Below are 15,020 nucleotides of genomic sequence, written 5' to 3' on the forward strand. Positions count from 1 at the left end.
AGTGTTTTGTGTTTTGGGTTCTGATTAGCTTGAGGTTTTGGGTTCTGATTTGTTTTGCCAAAACACCCGACGAAAGGTTTTGGTTCTGATTTAGGGTTTTGGGTTCTGATTTATTTTTAAAAAAGCATAAAAAGTGCTAAAATCCCGTTTTGTTTTGTTTTTTTTCACTCCTAAGCTATTATTAACCTCAATAACATTCAATAAGAATCATTTCCACTAATTTCTAGTCTATTCTGAACACCTCACAGCTATCTGGACTGCGTAGTGGAGTGGCCCCAGTACCCAATTTGGTACCGGGGCCACAATACCTCCTCCAACTGGTCTGAATTCCACTGCACAGATGGCTGCTCCTACATCCTCTGCAGCATATAGAGGGTGTAGTTCGAGCGCGTCACTACCTCTTGTTTTCGACGATGACAGGTCATTTTCATTAATTTTTGATTTGGCAGCAACAGTCAACGTATTTTAATATCTGATACGCATCTATCTGGACTGCGTAGTGGAGTGGCCCCGGTACCCAATTTGGTACCAGGGCCACAATACCTCCTCCAACTGGTCTAAATTCCACTGCACAGATGGCTGCTCCTACATCCTCCAATTGGTCTGAATTCCACTGCACAGATGGCGGACACCGGATGCACGTCTAACACCAACATAGCTGTTAAGGCCGCAGTTATTTTTGGGTACAGCAGCAACAGTGAACGTAGTTTGACTTTTAAATAGCAGTACCTAGTATTTTTGGGTACAGCAGCAACAGAGAACGTAGTTTGACTGTTAAATAGCAGTACCTAGTATTTTTTGGTACAGCAGCAACAGTGAACATAGTTTGACTTTGAAATAGCAGTACCTAGTTTTTTTTGGCACAGCAGCAACAGTGAACGTAGTTTGACTTTTAAATAGCAGTACCTAGTATTTTTGGGTACAGCAGCAACAGAGAACGTAGTTTGACTTTTAAATAGCAGTACCTAGTTTTTTTTGGTACAGCAGCAACAGTGAACGTAGTTTGACTTTGAAATAGCAGTACCTAGTATTTTTTGGTACAGCAGCAACAGTGAACGTAGTTTGACTTTTAAATAGCAGTACCTATTATTTTTTGGTACAGCAGCAACAGTGAACGTAGTTTGACTTTTAAATAGCAGTACCTAGTATTTTTTAACTAATTTTTTTATATTTTTTTTCAATTATTTTTGTATAGGTTTTTTATAATTTTTTTTTTTTATAACTTTTGAATCATTTTGAAATAACAATGCCCTTAGCAGAACAGAGCACAGGACACAGCACCACTGGATTCAGCAGGACAGAGCACAGGACAAAAGCACCACTGGACTCAGCAGGACAGAGCACTGGACAAAGCACCACTTGACTCAGCAGGACAGAGCACTGGACAAAGCACAAAGAGCCACTAAACTGATCAAGAGCTCCCTAACTACAACCTCCCTCACGAGTGATCACAGCCAGAATGAAGATGGCGCCCGCAAGGTGAGTATTTATGACATCCGAGTCTCGCGAGATCCGATGCGAGACTTGGATGTCATAGCCTCGGTTTGGCTCTGTTTGGCGCCCGGAAGTTCCCAAACAGTGCTCGGATCCCTTCGGATCCGCACTGTTCGGGTGGGCTCGGATTTGCGGAATCCGAGCCCACTCATCCTTACTAATAATGGTGGAGATCATGATGGGGATGGATATTTACACATGAACTTTACTTGTTCAATATGAAAATCACACATAATATACTATAAAAGCTCAAGCAGACGAGAACCATTTAGATGTGCTAATCTTACGTGTGAGTGTACAGAAATATAAAATTGTGCTATTTTGACTTAGTTTAGTTCCTAATGACCTGTTTTAAATTTCCTTTTGAGGAGTCATATTTTATTTGTATACTAGAGATGAGTGTTTTTATATTAACTATGAAGAAATTTTAATGATATTTATATGTTAATACACAAGTATCATTGCATTGAATGGGAAAGGCACCTGATTGGTCATTAGATTTTTAAAACGAAATAGACATGAATCCTCCCCGGCTTTGAAATAGGCAATTAACGTTGAAATGCATTGGTAGATAGAAGGCTATTGGACGTCTCCAACCAAAAAGAAATAGCTAAAAGAAGAACATCACCTGGGACATTAACATCAAAGCTACAACATAACAGGAGACGTGAGATAAGCTGTTTTTTTAAGGGTAAAGTACTTGCATCATCTGTGGGGCTAATTACACATGTTTTTAATGATGGATGTTTTGTGAACGCAACATTGATCAATTTTATACATGCTTTTATAATTTATTCAAGTAATACACTAGAGGAGCTATGTCTTTCCTGTTTATGAGGAAATGCTGGATATCATTATCGGGAAAAAAAGAAAAAGAGAACATTTGGGAATTCATGCAAAATAAGGTTTATGGAGATTTGAATGAAAAGCGTTGCATGAATTGTATACATTTCAGTGCAATTGAGTGAAGCTTCATACCGAGATATCTTGTTACATTATTACATGTTATTATTAATAACATTTTGTAAATCGTATTTACATCTCACCTAAAACCTCGAGAGGATTTCTTGCGGTTAGATTTGTAAAATGTAGTTATTAAGAAAAAGAAGGGGGCACCCGGATTTGAACCGGGGACCTCTTGATCTGCAGTCAAATGCTCTACCACTGAGCTATACCCCCGCACGCCTGCTCCAGCCTTTTACACTAGAACTTTTACACTAGTCAACAACACTTTCCTTTCTCAGATTTCTCGTTTTGTTAATAAAAGTTGAGTTTTGGTATCGAGAACTGAAGACCGATTGACCCCCTTAGTGGACATATTACTATTAACTGTGAAATGAAAATAAAACGTCATTCCTTATACAATGCAACAAAAACAAGCAGAGGCTCTGTTTGCACAAACTAAGCTCGTATTATTCATGCTATATCTTTATGGTCTATTCACTTCATCCCTGATAAAGGTAATTTATTATCTAAATTCAAACATAGTATATAGATCACCTCAATGTTTGCTAACATCATAGGACAGCTTGTGGCACTGTTGTTGACTGTTTTACCTGTTGCCCTAGAGCAATAAACAATCTAGGTCTTTAAGATGTTATCCTGCATCAATGATACATGCACATATATATATATAGTATATTTCAGTGACGCTCAGTTCAGGATATTTGTCATCAGTCTTCTGTGTCTTGACGCTTGTCTATTTAGCTGCCTCTCTAAGGTCTCTAAGATCCAGGGTCGCATTCCTGTCTTCATCTGGAAACTATATATCAGCCACACAAGAACAGACACCTACACGTAAGTGCAATCACCGATTTTAGTTGAGTACTTCTTTTATGATGATTGTTTTTTACTGACATAAAGAAAATCATTAAAATTACATTTATAAATCCATTTATTACATCATAGAACACATATTTCTTATAAATAAGCTGAATTATGTTTGTGGGAAACCAGAAGTGTAAACAGTAGTGGTAATAATTATGATAAAAACAACAATTATAACAAAAATCCTATATTTCATAAATACTTTTCATAATTAAAAATAGAAATAGATATCACAAATTGCTTTGCTAAAATAAAGAATAATTCATTATGAAAAAAAATATACCTTTTGAAAATTATAAATACAGTATATGTGTAACACAAAGCTTTGTCAGCTGTGGTATGTGTGTAACCGCCAAAAGATTTAAAGAGTAGGAAAGCCTGTTAAAATTAGCTAAAATAATGGTTTATTACTTTAATATATTTTTTATATATTTACTATACAGTCAGTGGCCACTTCATTAGGTACACTTTTCTAGTATTCGGTAGGACCACCCTTTTCCCCGGAACAGCCGGAATTCTAAGTGACATGGATTCAATAAGTGGAAACATTCCTTAGAGATTCTGGTCCATGTTGACATGATAGTGTTGCTCTAAATTTAAATCAGGTGACTGTGAAGGCCATTTGAGTACATTAAACTCATTGTCATGTTAATGGCAGCAGCCTGAGATGACTTGGGGCTAGATTTACTAAGCTGCGAGTTTGAAAAAGTGGGGATGTTGCCTATAGCAACCAATCAGATTCTAGCTGTCATTTTGTAGAAGGTACTAAATATATGAAAGCTAGAATCTGAATGGTTGCTATAGACAACATCCCCACTTTTTGAAACCCGCAGCTTAGTAAATCTAGCCCTTGGTGTGCTTTGTGACATGGTGTGTTATCCTGCTGGAAGTAGCAATGGGTATACCGTGGCCTGAAAGAGATGTACCTGGTCAGCAACAACACTCAGGTTGGCTGTGGCATTTAAACAAAGCTCAATTATTATTAATGGGACTAATGTGTGTTGATCATGTCTGACTTCTTTCATTAAAAAGGCATTTTTGTCCACAGAACTACTGCTCACTGGATGTTTTTTGTTGTCCCCACCATTCTCTGCAGAGATACTCAAATCACCCCGTCTGCACTAACAATCATTTCACAGTCAAAGTCACTTAGATGACATTTCTTCCCATTCTGATGTTTGGTCTGAATAACAACTGAACCTTTTTACCATGTACGCATGCTTTTATGCATTGCTTTGCTGCCACTTGATTGGCTGATTAGATATTTACATTAACAAGCAGGTGTACATGTGTACTTAATAAAGGGGCCACGGAGTGTGTATGATATGTATTGTACTTTTATGAAGCAGATTTAATTTTGCAGAGCAAGATTGTTGAAACAAGGTAAAGGAGGAGATAGTGTGCATTTGTACAGGTGTTCCTGTTCCTTGCTCTGTGGAGAGAAGCACGGCCAAGAGCTGGCTGTCTCATACTATACTTTTAATGGGACTTTTAATGGGACATGTTGGACTTTGATATTTACACTTGTACAGTGCATCTCTTAAATTTGTGGAGGTGTCTTCTCGGAGCAGAGTGCATATCTTGATGTGCAGTTGGCGGACCATCCAGGAAAGCAAATATTGCATTTTGTATGATGCATAGCAGAGGAAATCAATTGCTTGTGATGTGGCGTGCGAACATCGCGCCGCATTGCTGTCAATTACGGTAGAAATCTACACTCATTTTGGGTGGAGACTTTACAGAAATCTCTGCTGCACATTGTCTCGCAGATGTTCCGGAGACACTTTGCGGCTTATTGAATTCCCCCGTAGAGTGTACTGTGTAAATGAGGCCCATTGTATGGTGTGTTAGCTCATTTTACTCAATATCTTATTTGCTTGGATCCTCTTTGGTCGGGTATTATGGTAATCCAGGTAAATTGATGACTCCCTTCTTATAACTAATTATGTATTGTCCATCTTAATGCCTCATACAGTTTTACATTCATTTTTAAGCATAATAGGTGTTCTCAAGACTTTTTAAGCATAATAGGTGTTCTCAAGACTTATTAAACACACTTAGACACCAAGGGGGTTATTAAATTAGATGCGAGGTGTCTTCGGAACATCCACAAGACACCTTGCGGTAGAGATTTGACAGAAATCTATGCTGATTTTTCCTCTCACCCCATAGAGATACGAGGGAAAATAAGTGGAAATTTCTACCGAAATTACCGGCAATGTGAACAGTGCGATGACCGCTCGCTACATCGCCGCTAATTGAATCTCTCCGATTGTCCCGAAAAAAATGTAAGCTAATGGTCCTGTACTATAAGTGTCCATGTGTGTTTAATAGGCATTGAGAACATGTGAAAAGCTTAAAATTATTGCCAATCTTTACAAGGCATAAAGATGGACAATACACATTCGCTGAGTGTGTCAGCCATTTCTTTCACAACACCTACTTTTTCAACTTTGTGGGGACCCATCTTTCTTCCAAACTCTTTGAGCATGTTTTCCTTATTGCCTGATCTCTAGCCTCTAGCCCTGCTTTCAATTCTATAGTTCATCTACCCATTCTAGCAATATAAGTCTATTAGGAACCGATAAAAGAGCACCACTGGCAGGAACGTTAATATGCCTGTTAATAAGGCCAGAACAGGATGAGTATGTGTCTGCTACAGATAAACGATCAAGCTGCAGAGGGAGAGACAGCTATTATATTGCGTGAATAGGAAGCAGTCAGAAAGCTAAACAGCATTGTTGTTAGGTTTTCATCTGCTTTTCATGCTGCTTGTTATTCACATTTGCTATGTAGTTCAGGTGTGTCTCACTCTAAATGCTGATTGGAAGGCTACACTTTATAAACTCTCACATGTCCTACGCTCATTGCCAGTGACAGTGTTACACACTATCTTCCTGGTTCCTGTATATGTATCCTGTGTGTTTCCAACCTGTGCATATCCTGTTCCTGGTTTATCTCCTCTGCCGCAACTGGTCCTGGGTATTCTAATTGCATTCCCTGCTCCTGGTTAATCAGTGCTTACATTTCTCTGTTCTCACCATTCCCCTCTCCAGATATCCTGTTAGTTTCTTGCTCTGTTTAACTTCTTGGTTCCTTACTATTCTTGCATTGCCTCAAAGACTGTATAAATCTGCACCAGCACTGCCTTGGAGAGTCTTTATATTTCTGGATTGCAACAAAGACTATGTATATATCTATATTGCAACAAAGAATGCTATACTTCTGCATTTATTCCTTGGATTTTTTTCCTATTACCGATCCCTGCATTACCTGTCTGCTCTTGATTGCTGCAATGTCCAGAGTGCTTGTATCAGACAATCACTATATGCCGTGAACTGCAATAAACTTCATATTGTTTTTAACAGAACATCACCTTGAAATTCCTGTGATTTCCTAACCATTGTGAGTTGGAGAATATTAATTCAGGGCTATAATAAAAGATGAGACTTGCAAAATATCTTAAATCATAATAAATTGGAACATTCAATTTGAGCTTGATTGTAAGCTTGCGAGTAGGGCCTTATAACCTATTTGTATTACCCAGTATTGTATATTATTGTGTTTGTCCTCAATTGTAAAGCGCTATGGAATTTGCTGGCGCTATATAAATAAATGTTGATGATGATGATGAGTCAATTTCCCCAAAGACACTTCTTGTACAGTGGGCTGAAATCTATGAGCCTAACTTCAAAGTAACAGACCTAATTGGACTAGCAGCATATTACAAAGTAACATATAAGGATATACACCGTAATAAAGCAGCATATTACAAAGTAACTGTCAGGCGCCGTCTCCTCACTGACACTTGGTGCAGGAGACGGACACCTGCACCTTCCAAGCAGCCACGTCCTGTTGCCTAGCAGCAGGACGCTATCTCTGCTCACCTGTCTGCAGCCAGCATGTCATACCGCCAAAATCTCCCTAACCCTATCAGGAGGCACCTTAGGGTATATAAGGCAGCCTCTGACACATGTCTAGTGCCAGAGTATTTGGTCTTCAGCCTTGCTCCAGCGTTTGTTCCTGTGTTGCTGTTATTTGGATTCTGACCCCGGCTTGTTCCTGACTTCTCCTTTGGTTCCTGATTCTGGCTTAGACTGATATTTGGTATTGACCCGGCTTCCTGACCATTCTCCTGCTTCTGATTTGGCTATATCCGTTCCTCTGGTTTTGACCCGGCTTGTTGACTACTCTTCCATCCTGCATCCTCGTGGGCTGTCACCGCTGCCTCAATTGTTACCTCGCCAGCTGACTGATACTGAGGGCCGCGACCTGCACGTACCTTGCAGCGAAGTCCATACCTCCTTGCGGGGGTTCCTGGTGAAAACCAGGGGCGTGTTAGACTCCGCGCCTCAGTACTCAGTAGCGCCAACTGCTGGCAGGTATCATCAATTCCACATAGTGATTCTGACAGTAACATATAAGGATACACACCATAATCTACTATATATTGGAGTGTGGCACATATTGATTGCTGCTTTGTAAATAGTTACAAAGCCCATGGATAAGCAAGATTAATCATAACAATTCTGCTATATTACAAAGGTGCTAAAGATGTTAAACATTTGACATAAGATTAATGAATAAGAAATTATCGATGAGGACCGAAAGAAGTGAGAATTAGTAATTAAAATACCCTGAATGATCATGATTCAATATACGATGAAATACATTCAGAAATACAGTGAACAGTATTGCATTAATTTCATTAACTATTTCCCATATACATATAATTATGTTATTTTTACTTTAATTTTTAATATTTTGCTGTTTTTAATCAGAGGTCTTCATGAATTTGGAATATTTTAATGAATTATAAAGATTGTACATTTTAAAATTTACAACATCATATCTCTGAGTACCCCACTTTATCACACTCTTTTGTTATCATAGTAAAATGGGTGCACCACCCAGTACATATTTATATGAATTTATTACTGGGTAACAACTAATATATATGTGTATATCCATTGTGGATGGAATTTGAGGGTTTTTGTCTGAAAATGTACCTATTTATTTCTCCATTTACTTTACAACTTCAGTTTTTACTAATACAATGTTCACTTTTTTTTACAATTGATTCACAAAGAAAAATGTATTTTATCTGGATGATATCTTTTTTTTAAATGTATAGCATATTGCATTCATGATTAGATTAACTTTTTATTTTTTGCATGTTTCATCTAGAGCCTGCTAAACAATTGCCCCACTTGTAATAAGCTGGTCTACAATGCAACCCTCTACGTTAACTTGTTTCTTATTCATTGTTATCTGTAACACAACCGCATATTTGGGCAAATTGCAATGATACATAATGAAGTACTGCTGCAATTTACCACGCAGGGGCGGCTCAGAGACTGCGCAGAGTATGTCGGTTTCAGTCTCAAGGGGGTAGAGAAATCCCTCCTCCTTCTGTCATCATTGTGAAGGAAGTGGCAGTGCAGCCTTATACTGCAGTGCGCGGTCCGCCCACTAACAAGCCACAGCGCGGACAAGGAAGTGCAGCTGACAGGTATAGTTTAAATCCAAAGTGGAGCACTTTTCTAGGTGACTGACGAGTAGCCACCTGAAACCACAAAACATGTGTTTTAGATTGTAAGCTTTTGCAGATTCAAATCTTAGCATTGTGTTTTTTACATTTTTTGGACATTTTTCTACCTCACAGTAGATATGTAATACATCAAAATCCAATTGTTTTATGCTCATTAGAAACTCTCATATTTCTTGATGAGCTGACCAGCAGGGGACACTGTTCTTTCTATATTTCACGTAACATAACATTGTAACATTGAGTTATCAACTTAATTTAACAACTTGCTGCCATAGAGTAGGCAGGACGCGGTCATTATTTGGAGGCGCAGACCACAATCCCACTTCTATTAAGGGAAGCGGCACCAGAGAATTTTCCTCCTTTCCTGAATCCATTTCCCCTAACCCCCCCCACATACACAATTTTTGACCATGGGACAGTGATTATTTAATTGAGCTAGGGCAGCAGTGTGGGACAAGTAACAAAGGAGCAACTTGATGTTTGTAGGGTTCACATTTCTATTAACACTTCCGTTCTCAGAAATATCAAGTAGAAGTATAATTGTAGGTATTTTTATTAGTCGCATCCCCTATGAAGTGTCTTGGTTTGACTGTCCCTGGGTTTTACTCCGAACCCTATATTATTACCACAATTTAGCGAATAAAATATTGCCTTCTCAACGATACTGGACCGTAGTAGTAATGGGTAATTTATTGCTTGGCCGTACCAGTACTTGCACGTGTACTGTGGATCTGAAAGCCCACTGGAACATTTATTTTTTATTTTATTTAGTTCAAAAAAAATTTTTATTGAAGAACTTCAGACATGTACATATCAAAAAAGCATTTGTAATCAAAAAGACATGTATATATTCAGATTTCAAAATCAACATCAAGGCATTGTTAATAGCATTCAAGGCACAAAGGCAAGGAGAGGCCGGGTGTCACAGTTTGGTATTCTGGACTCTTGGGGGAGTGATAGTAACTGGTGTGAAGTAGGCACACTGGTAATGTCAGTTCTATACCCAGACAGCGAATAGACAACAGATGCAGGATAAGGTACAATTAGCGATTTAATGATGCTTGAATGATCACAGAAAGTCTTGGTAATTAAGCACAAGGAACATAGGAACAGGGTGAGCAGTACCACCAGCAATGCAGTATGAGTGCATACAATATAGCAGTATAATCAGTGTATTCAAATATAGCGATAGCAGGAACAGTCCAGCAACAAAGTGGAGATGGTAATGCAGTAGGTATATGAGACCACAATGAGGCAGCACGATACAGGAGGTACAAGCAACAGTCCAGCAACAAAGTGGAGTGGGTAAGAGCAAGCAGCTCAGATGATACGACCTGTAATAACCACTGAGCCACCGAGACAAATGTGGAGTAGATGATCTTGAGTGGTGCAGTCCATGGAGATGTAGTTTGAGCAGTATAGCCTTTGAACAGCACACAGCAGAGGTAAGTGCAGTCTGAGCAGTATAGCCTTTGAACAGCAACACAGCAGAGGTACTGACGATCCAGGTGAGCAGTATAGCCTTTGAACAGCAACACAGCAGAGGCACTGACGATCCAGGTGAGAGCACACAGAATAGGTAGGAACCTAAACAGCCAGGTAACTTGATGAACAGGCCCAGAGGAATGGGAGGAGGTGCCTTTTCAAGTTTAGAGACAGAACCTGAGACCAATAGGAATCTTGCCAGCAACAGACAGGTGCTCAGTCTGCACATGTGCAGATCAGACTAAGGGTTTGAGGGCTGCTAATGAGGCACAGGTGAGTGTCTTAGTCTTTGTTTATGGAAGCCGAATAAGCGCCGTGTCACAGTACCCCCCCCTTTAAAGGTGGGCACCGCACACTTAGGATTCGGCTTCGATGGAAACTTCTTGCGAAAGTTCTTAACCAGAACTGGAGCATGGACATCCGCAGCGCCGATCCAGGAGCGTTCCTCAGGACCAAACCCTTTCCAGTCTACTAAATACTTCAAACCTCCTTTACAGACTCTTGAATCTAGTATTTGTTTAACCTCAAATTCTTGATCCAGATGGACTTTAGGTACTATAGAGGAAGTACGGGTAGACGAAAAGAGGTTGATGACCAGCGGTTTCAACAAAGAGACATGAAAAGAATTGGAGATCCGAAGAGCAGCTGGTAACGATAATTTCACAGAAGCTGGATTAATGACTTTAGAAATAGTATAAGGTCCAATAAAGCGAGGAGCAAACTTCATACAAGGGGTTTTGAGACGGATATTCTTTGTAGAGAGCCATACTTTATCACCTATCTTGAAAGCAGATACGGCCCGACGTTTTCTATCTGCCGCAAACTTGTAACGTTTGGAAGATTTCTTAAGACAACTCCTCACTTGATTCCAGATTGACACGAATCTCCGTTGAACGAGATTAACAGCAGGAGCCTGGGTGGGTGGGAGGGAGGGAGGTAAACCTGGGAAATGATGGATGAGTCCCATACACAGTAGAAAAAGGTGATGTAGAAGTTGACTCATGAAGGGCATTGTTATGCACAAATTCTGCCCAAGGTAGAAGGTCTACCCAGTCATCTTGATTGGCATTAGAGAACATTCTGAGGAAAGTTTCCAAGTCTTGATTTACGCGTTCTGTCTGTCTATTAGACTGAGGATGGTAGGATGAGGAAAAATTTAACTGGATACCAAGAACTTTACATAAGGCTCGCCAAAATTTAGACACAAACTGAACTCCACGATCAGAGACGATCTCTGTGGGACAACCATGCAACCGGAATATTTCCTTGATGAAGTGTATGGCAAGGACAGATGAAGATGGAAGGCCAACAAGTGGAACGAAATGAGCCATTTTCGAAAACCGATCTACCACTACCCAGATGGTATTATACTTTTTACTAGGGGGTAGGTCGGTAATAAAGTCCATGCTCAGATGGGTCCATGGTTTGTCTGGAATGGGCAGCGGGATTAATTGTCCAGTAGGTGATTGACGAGATAACTTATGTTGGTTACAGATCTCACAAGAAGCCACAAAGTCTTTAACATCACAATGAAGTTTTGGCCACCAATGGTTTTACGTACCCCAGTATGACCAGCAAAACGAGTAGAGTGGGACCAGGTCAGAAGCTTCTTTCGTAAATCAGATGGCACAAAAGTCTTCCCTGGTGGTGGTGTACTGGCTGGAGACAGAGTAGATGTTAATATACACTTGGGATCTAATATAGGACGAGGTTTTACCTCCTCGGTCTCGGTATCATAGGAAAAGGCTCGAGATAAAGCATCTGCACGTTTGTTCTTTTCTCCGGGTTTAAATGTAATTCGAATGTCAAAGCGAGAGAAGAAGAGAGACCACCTAGCTTGCCTAGGATTTAGGCATTGAGCGGATTGTAGATACAAAAGGTTTTTGTGATCCGTGAAAATTGTGACAGGGTATCTAGCTCCTTCTAGAAGAGAACGCCATTCTTCCAAAGCTATTTTAATGGCAAGTAACTCTTTATCGCCAATGGCGTAATTCTTCTCTGCTGGCAAAAACTTCCTGGAGAAAAACGCACAAGGATGGAACTGATTAAGATGAGACTTTTGAGAAAGGACTGCCCCTACTCCAACACTTGAGGCATCAATTTCGAGGAAGAATGGCTGAGACGTATCAGGTTGTTGAAGAATTGGTGCCGAAGAGAATGCTTCTTTGAGGAAATCGAAAGCCTTTAAGGCCTCTGGTGGCCAAGATTTGGGGTTGGCACCCTTCCGGGTGAGAGACACAATGGGTGCCACAATGGTGGAATATCCTTTAATAAAACGTCTGTAATAATTAGAGAATCCTAGATAGCGTTGTACAGGCTTCAACCCCAAAGGGAGAGGCCACTCAAGTATAGCTCGTACCTTCTCTGGATCCATCTTTAATCCTGTGCCTGAGACTATGTAGCCAAGGAATTACATTTGAAGTTGTTCAAACAAGCATTTCTCTAACTTACAAAAAAGTTGGTTCTTACGGAGTCGTGAGAGGACTTCTGCCACGTGAAGGCGATGAGAGTGAAGGTCCTGGGAGAAGATCAGGATGTCATCCAGATATACCACGACACAATCATAGAGGAGGTCTCTGAAAATCTTGTTAACAAAGCTTTGGAACACTGCAGGGGCATTACATAAACCGAAGGGCATCACTAGGTATTCGTAGTGACCGTCACGAGTGTTAAAAGCAGTTTTCCATTCATCGCCGGTTTTAATTCTGATGAGGTTATAAGCTCCCCTAAGGTCTAGCTTTGTGAAAATCTTGGCCCCCTTTATACGGTCGAACAATTCATTGATGAGAGGAATGGGGTATCGGTTCTTAATTGTAATAGCGTTAAGACCTCTGTAGTCAATACATGGGCGAAGAGACCCATCCTTCTTTTTAACAAAAAAGAAACCGGCCCCAGCAGGAGAAGACGAAGGTCTAATAAATCCACGTTGAAGATCTTGGACATACTCAGACATGGCTTGGGTCTCTGGCAGTGATAAAGGATATACACGACCTCGCGGAGGGATTTGATCAGGTAGAAGATCAATAGGACAATCCCATGCCCGGTGAGGAGGAAGATGTTCCGATCTGACTTTGTCAAAGACATCCCGAAATGACAGATACTGACTTGGAAGGCAGCTGGGTAGAAGTTCAGACGAGATGCTAGTAGAGGCCAGGGGATGAACACGAGAAAGACAATTTTTAAAACAGTTTTAAAATAAAACAATTAGCTGAGCGCTCATTGACTAGGGTATTCTATCTATTAATGTAGGATAATGCCCATGCGACCATGAATTATAAGTGACACAATTTAATGACATAAAACAAGATACAAAAATGGTCAGAATTCCCTAAAAGGGGTAAAAACACAATCAAAAGCACACATTAACAGCAACCGTTAGGTCTAGAATGAGGATATGTGGAATTACATGAAGGACATTAAAAGGGATAAAAACAATACATTTCAAAGATAAACAATATGTTGTGTCCGTTAAAAAAGAGAGAGAGCCTCCAGAAAGTCTCATACATGAGACTAATTAAGTCATACCAATAATCAGTCCAAAATGGGTTATTAAAAACTATGCAGACCGGACCCGTAATTTGCCAAGTGCAGGACAAGGGTCTAGAGTATGTCCTCCTCAATAAGTGTCCAAAGGGTATATAATGTAAAAATAAAACGATGATCCGTATTGTGGAATCAGAGAAAGTATACTTGCTGTTATAGTCTCTTTGAGGTCTAGCCGCGCGGCGGGGAGGATAATCAACCTCCTCGTGGTGTATATTGCAGGGGTGCAGACTAAACGTCTGTTTGGAATGCCAAGGTAGGTGTCGCTAGTGCTGACGTCGAAAAGGGGCGTGTCCCAACGCGTTTCGTCCTGTCCGGACTTTCTCAAGGGTTTGGTGTATGATTGTGATGAGCTGGTTTATAAAGAATATGAATGGAAGTGATTGGTTGACCGGAATGTCAAGCATACTAATGATGTAATGATTTCAACTGGAGGCTCATATTGTAAATACAAAAGTTTGCGGACACCACGCATGGGTCTAGTCTAATAGAAACCACATTTTAAAAAACAAAAAATATATATATATATAGCTCGCACATTAAAACATCCAATTTAAGATGGTATATACATGTATATATAAATGGAATAGTGGAAACCAGTAGGGACCAGCTTCTTAAATATAAGAAGAATAGTTTAGACATAGGAGTATCAGGATCATCTAACACACATAAAGATAGAGTGTATTTTGTTTCTAATTACTCACAGGATTCTAATAGATTGAAACGTATAATCCAAAAACACTGGTACATTCTCCAGCAGGATGACATACTTGGGTCCACACTTGATGATAAACCTCAGATCGTGTTTAAAAAAGCCCCTGACTTCAAACGTACTTTGACATCCAGCTATATCCCATTGACTAATTCTGTGGGAACTAACAACTGGTTACAAAATAATAAAAAGGGATTCTATTACTGCGGACAATGTGCTAATTGCACCAAGCTTAAATGTAGGAGCACAAAACCGATTACTGAATATCGATCTACAGTCAATGGGAATACATTTAAAATTCATGAATTTATCACTTGCACCACTAAAAATGTGGTTTACCTATTACAATGCAAATGTGGTAAACAGTACGTGGGTAGAACCATCAGAATGCTGAAGGAATGAATAAGG

The 15,020-nt window shown here is 39.8% G+C and overlaps 1 non-coding gene across 1 annotated transcript; it reads right to left on the reverse strand.

Annotated features, from left to right (window-relative positions):
- Positions 1-2,601: 2,601 nt before the first annotated feature.
- Positions 2,602-2,673, reverse strand: TRNAC-GCA (transfer RNA cysteine (anticodon GCA)). The gene has a single exon. It is a non-coding gene; the product is annotated as a tRNA-Cys (tRNA).
- Between the last annotated feature and the right edge of the window lie 12,347 nt (positions 2,674-15,020).

This window comes from Mixophyes fleayi, chromosome 3 (assembly GCF_038048845.1).
Source record: "Mixophyes fleayi isolate aMixFle1 chromosome 3, aMixFle1.hap1, whole genome shotgun sequence".
NCBI lineage: Eukaryota > Metazoa > Chordata > Amphibia > Anura > Limnodynastidae > Mixophyes > Mixophyes fleayi.